Source organism: Apium graveolens, chromosome 2 (assembly GCF_009905375.1).
Source record: "Apium graveolens cultivar Ventura chromosome 2, ASM990537v1, whole genome shotgun sequence".
Lineage (NCBI taxonomy): Eukaryota > Viridiplantae > Streptophyta > Magnoliopsida > Apiales > Apiaceae > Apium > Apium graveolens.
The window spans coordinates 45,858,491-45,864,767 of record NC_133648.1 but is presented as its reverse complement, the minus strand read 5'-3'; positions in this window follow the sequence as shown (position 1 = coordinate 45,864,767).

The following is a 6,277-nucleotide window of genomic DNA, read 5'->3' as shown; positions in this document are numbered from 1 at the left end:
AAGACGAACCTCTTCCTTGATCGATGAACTCTCTGTTATTTCTTTGATTAGTACCACTACTGTTTCCTGATGCTTCCCCTGAATCAGTGTTCCAATTGTTATCAGTATTTGACTTATCAGAATTTGAGGAAGATGCGTCTGATGATCTTTCTACTGATGTTCCTTGAGTTGAATCACATGTAGTAGTCTCTGGATTTGAGTCATGTTGCTCCCTCTCAACATATGCTTCAGTATTAGAAGTATTTCCACTATTTTGTGGAGCCTCAGAGCTTTGAGTGATATCAGGACTTACTGTATCAGAGTCAGGACTTAAAAGTTCAACATAAGGTACTTCATTTTCAAATCTCAATTTGTCATGGTCATATGCATCTTCTAGACCTGTTATCTTCTTGTCATCAAAAGATACATGTATAGATTCCATGACTGTTCTTGTTCTTAGATGGTAAACTCTGAAGGCTTTTGTGGTCAACAGATATCCCACAAAAATTCCTTCATCAGCTTTCAGATCAAACTTGGTCAGCTACCCTGGATGAGTTTTGAGAACAAAACACTTACAACCAAAAATATGAAAGAACTTTAAATTTGGCTTCTTTCCCTTCACTATCTCAAATGGTGTTTTTCCATGCTTGTTGATCAATGTTGCATTTTGTGTAAAGCAAGCAGTTTGCATAGCCTCAACCCAGATGTAGGTAGGTAATTTTTCGTCCTCTAGCATGGTTCTTGCAGCTTCTATCAGAGTTCTATTTTTTCTTTCAACAACTCCATTTTGTTGTGGAGTTCCAGGAGCAGAAAACACTTGTTTTATCCCCTTGAGTTTGCAGAACTCTTCCATAGAGCTATTCTTGAATTCAGTTCCATTATCACTTCTGATGATCTTCACTTTGTATGTTGACCCTTTTTCCAGCTCCCTCACATGATCAAGAAGAATGTATGGAGATTCATCCTTGGTGTGCAGAAAATACACCCATGTGTATCTTGTATATTCATCAACAATTACAAGTGCATACCTCTTCTTGGAAATGGACATAACATTCACTGAACCAAAGAGATCAATATGAAGTAAATAATATTGTTCAAGAATGGAGGATTCAGTTTTACTCTTGAAAGAAATTTCCTTTGCTTGGCTTTCTAGCATGAGTCACATAAGCCATCAGGAGTAAAAACTGTATTGGGAAATCCTCTCACAAGATCTTTCCTCACAAGTTCATTAATTTGTTGAAGTTGAGGTGAGAAAGTCTTCTATGCCAGTTCCAGCTGTCTTCCAAAGATGCTCTACTCAGTAGACAAACTTTTGAATTATCAATAATTGTGGAGACCCTGGCTTCATATAAACTACCATGTCTTACACCAGCCAATGCAATCTTGCCATCAAACTTACTGACAATTTCACAATGCTCATCATAGAAGTTGACATGGTAACCTCTGTCACAGATTTGAATCACACTGATCAGATTATGCTTGAGTCCTGCAACTAGAGCTACATTTTCAATGATGACATATCCAACTTTGATTTTGCCAATTCCCAAGATTTTTCGTAAGTTGCCATCTCCATAAGAAACGCTTGGGCCAGCCTTTTCCTCAAATTCTGATAGCAGGGATTTATAACCAGTCATATGTCCTGAGCATCTACTATCCAAGACCAAGACTAGAGCATTCCCCATGTCACCCTGCAATCAGTAATTTGAATCAGTTAGTGTTTTTAAGGACCCAGACTTTCTTGGATCCTTTGGCCTTTTTATGTTTGTTAACATATGCAGGAGAAAACTTTTTACCAGAGTTTATGTTAACATCCTTAATATCAGTATTTATTAGAAGATTCACTTCAAGACCAACTATCAGTACTACATCATCAATGACAACATTTTCAGAAACAATCTTGCCATATCCCATTATGAATCCTTTATTGTTGTCTCCAAAGGTCACCAAAGGGTCAGCCTTCTCCTCAAATTATGATAGCAGGGCTTTATCACCTGTCATATGCCTAGAACATCCACTATCTATGATCCAGGTGACTTTCTTCACTTTGCCCTGCACACAATGAGTTTTAAGTGTGATTAGCAACCCAAGCATTGTTGGGTACTTTCTTCTTGTTAACTGATTTAGAAGAAGTAGAATGAGTAGTTTTAGATAAAATAGAGTTCAATGACTGTTGAGCATTTTCCCTATCTGATGTAGACCCAATTTTTATTTCTTTAAGGTCTACTCTCAGTTTGTGGCAACTCTTCATCACTTTCAAGTTGCAAGGGATGCAGTCAAACTTGTCACAGAATGAGTAAGGATTATTTGAATCTGGTTCATTTTATTTGCATGCTCTTTCAGTTGGCTTGCTAATAACCTTTTTACAAAGGTGAGTTAAATGATTTACAGAGACACATTTTTCACACTTCTTTCTAGGAGCATTTGCAACATAAGTAAAATTATTGCTTTTGTTTATCCCTATTTTCCCATTTCTATTTTTTTCTTCTTTATTGCATCTTCAATCTTAATTTCTTTGATAGGAGTCTTGGTGCTTTGATTGTCCATGAGATTTTCTTCAGTATTAGAAGATTGAGTTAATTCTTCAGTTTTCTTCTCTTTGTCCTCATCAGCAATTTCTTGCTTGATAATCAATTCTTCTTCACTGAAGTTGACTTCACATGCTTTGAATATAGGTGCATTAACCTCTTTCAAAAAGGTTGGAGTATTTTCAGTTTTCTTTGCTTTCCCTTTGTCACCTACAATCTTCTTTTTGTCATTCATAGCATCATAGTCAAGGCCAATAGCAATGTTTGCACATGGCTTATTTTTCTCATGGTACTGTCCGACCAGTTCAGATGCATTTCTAAAAGATTTCATCTTCACTTCATTCTTTTCCAGCTTCTCCCTTAGCACTGCTTCAATTTCATTTGCACACTTGAGCTTGTTCTTTAGATATGCATTTTCTTATATTAAAGCTTCAAGCTCCACCAACAATAATTCAGTTTCTTACTTCTCACTTTCAAGCTTCTCATTTATCTTTGTTAATCTGCTAACTTCTTCATTAGCAGCAACCATGCTTGTGTGGATGTAAAACATTTTTATGCTCATCTTTTCAATAGTTTCCTTATATTGATTCACATTTAAATCAATGGTGGTAAGAGTTGGTACCTATACTTTTGATGAGGATGATTCACCTTGCTCCAAAGCCATTAGAGCATAGTTTCTAACTTCCTTATCTTCATCATTATCTTCATCATCCCAACTCTTTCCCTCTGCAATATAAGCTTTGCTTTGCTATTTTTTCAGAATTGCTTCATACTTTGCTTCCAGTTCAAGATAAGCTTTGTCTTTCTTTGCCTTCTTGGGTTTCCTGCATTCTGTAGCGAAGTGGCCTAGTTCATCACAATTGAAGCACCTTATATTAGATCTGTCAACATATCCAGTTTTGTAGCTATTCTTACTATTAGAATTGTACTTCCCGTTTTCTTTCCAGCTGCTGTCTTTGTTGAAAGAATGTCCTTTACTCTTAAAGTATCTTGGCTTCTTTACTCTAATATTAGAGAATTTTCTAGCGAAATAGGCCATTGACTGATCTAGCTCATCCAGTTCTTCAAGAGTGTAGAACTCATCTTTTTCCAATTCCAGAATGACTTGTTCCTGTGAATCATTTGTTCTTTGGTCACTTGTTGAGGCAACTGGAGTTTGAGATCTGTTTTGCAGTGTCACAGTTGACAATGTTGTTGTACATTACATTGTCAAGTGACTCAATTAAGATTAACTGTAAGCCACTATCCAGGGAGACTTTCTCTTTCTCAGTTTCAGAGTATTCTACAGGGTCCTTGGGAGCATAATGAGCTGGAATAACCATATCTCCATCTGTAGATTCCTCAACTCTAACCATAGGAGAAAAGGGCCCATTCTTGAGGATCTGAATGTAGAGTGGATTGGCCATCCTGATAAACAGCATCATTTTCTTTTTCCAAGGAGTGTAGTTAGCTTTATCAAAGGTTGGAATTTTGATGCTACTGATTTTTTGTGTATTCATTCTTCCAAGATCTTGAATCTGTTTACTTTTAGATTTTGCTCTAATACCACATGTTAGGAAATGAATAACAGACAGGGGGTGAATGTGTTTTACTATTTTTGGGCTTTTCTTGAATATTTATGGTTGAACAAAGTAAAATAAATCTTGTAGTAAAATATGTTCATGCAGAAATTAAGCTTGTAGAAAATAAAGAATACAAATCTTCAAAACTCACTTAATTTTATATTAAAATTAAGAATGTTTTGCTACAAAATTTCCAGGCTCTTTGTTGATAAAGAGCTTAGCTTCTCCTTGAGAGTGTTACAAGAAATTTGATCTAAATTGTTACTACTGACTGAAGAACCAGTGTTAACTTTATAATTCAGTTAACTGCTGGTTTACACAGTGTACAATAAGACATGCTATTAGCTTTTTAAAACTGTCACTTCTCATTTCTATTTATTGAAAAGTAGATCTTCCATTTCTGGATTAGCATATCTTTAGCATCCTGTGATAATTTTAATCTTCTTCTGTCCACATTCTTCAAGCTGCTTTTTGAGACTAGTCAATCCAACTGTTTGGATTGTTTGTTGATTATTAATCTTAAATATTGAACTGGTCTGTGATTTTGTACTTTGAGAATTTTACTCGAGATCTCTAATTTGGCATATAGAGATCTTGACATCTCGATAAGTATAATGACTTATTGAGATCTCTAATGCTCTAGTGAATTTGACTTATAGAGGTCTCTGAGTTCTCGAATGAAACTTTAGCTTGTCGAGATCTCTCAACATCATGTCTTCACTTTGTCTTGTCGACAACGAGTTCTCTAGTGAATTTTGACTTATCGATATCTCTGAGTTCTCTAGTGGACTTTGACTTATCGATAACTCAAAGTTCTCTAATGAATATAGACTTGTCGATAACTCTGAGTTCTCTAGTGAAGAAATGACTTGTCGATATCTCCAACCTTCATGTCTTCTTAACTTGTCGATATCTCTCTGAGTTCTCTAGTAGCTTTCCTGACTTCTCGATAAGTCATTTGGAGTTCCCGAATGACTTCTCTATAACACTAAATCTGTGAATTGTAGAGATCTTGACTTAGAGTATTTTTAACCAAACAGATTTATTCAACTCTAAGCTTCTTCAAAATTCTTCTGAGGCATGATCACCTTGATCTTCTTCCAGATAGAATCCTTAGGTTTGATACTGTTTAAGAAAAAGACTTCAGTCTACTCCTTTGCATTTTTACAAACTTTAAGTGTTATAAGTACAAATACAAACTAAGATAACAATATAACTTACTTAGGATTGACAAATTGTCTTAGTCTTGTTAAGGAACATGCATGTCTTATACAACACTTATAACCTGTAGCTCTGATACCAACCTGTGGCGCCCTCCAAACCCGGTTCAGAAGTTCGGGGTCCACAACACACACACAATATGAAACCTGTATATAATACTATTTACAATGACCCTGCTTTACACAACCACAGATCGCAACTGGTTAAAGTATGAAATCCAGCCACAACCTTAACTTTTATTACAACATACCAAACCCCAACTAGTTTAACTTATAACTGATAATGAAATTATTCTTACAATCTTGCTAACTCAACTACCATATAAAGCTCCCACTAGCTCGATCCAACTCAATCTGGAATCCTAGCTCGTACACTGGACTGGGAAACCTCGCTATCAACCATATCCTTCTTAACTGTAGAATACACAAAAAAAATCGCAAGAGTGAGCTCACTAGCTCAGCAAGTCATAATAGAAATATATGAGGTTAAACAATGATCAAATGAGATGATTTAGAAGAATCAAATTTCTTGTTAAACAATCATTAGAACTGGATATTCATTTTAAATTTTTAAAACCAAGGTTAGGTCGCTGATCAGTCACGCAGTAACCCCGAGCAAGGCACGCATCTCTGCTCTAATCACTGGATCCAAGGAACATATTGTCCTACTTCGACCACGAATCTGGTCTGACCACGAACCTGGTCCACACAAAGAAAACAATACAATTCTAAAACAGTTCAGTATGATAAACAATATAATTCAATAAAACAATATCATAATCAACAATGACAAAACTTTTGTATAAAAGCGTAATACAATTCATGAGTATCACAAGGGCATATCAAGGTATGTGTGAGGAATGGTTTCCAGCCTGTAGGAGAATCAGGTATTTAGATGAACAATGATTTCACAAGGTTTAGTTCTTTGATGTTACAAGGTATGATTGAGTATAAAAGTTTCTGTATGTTCAAGCAATTTTGTTGCAATGTC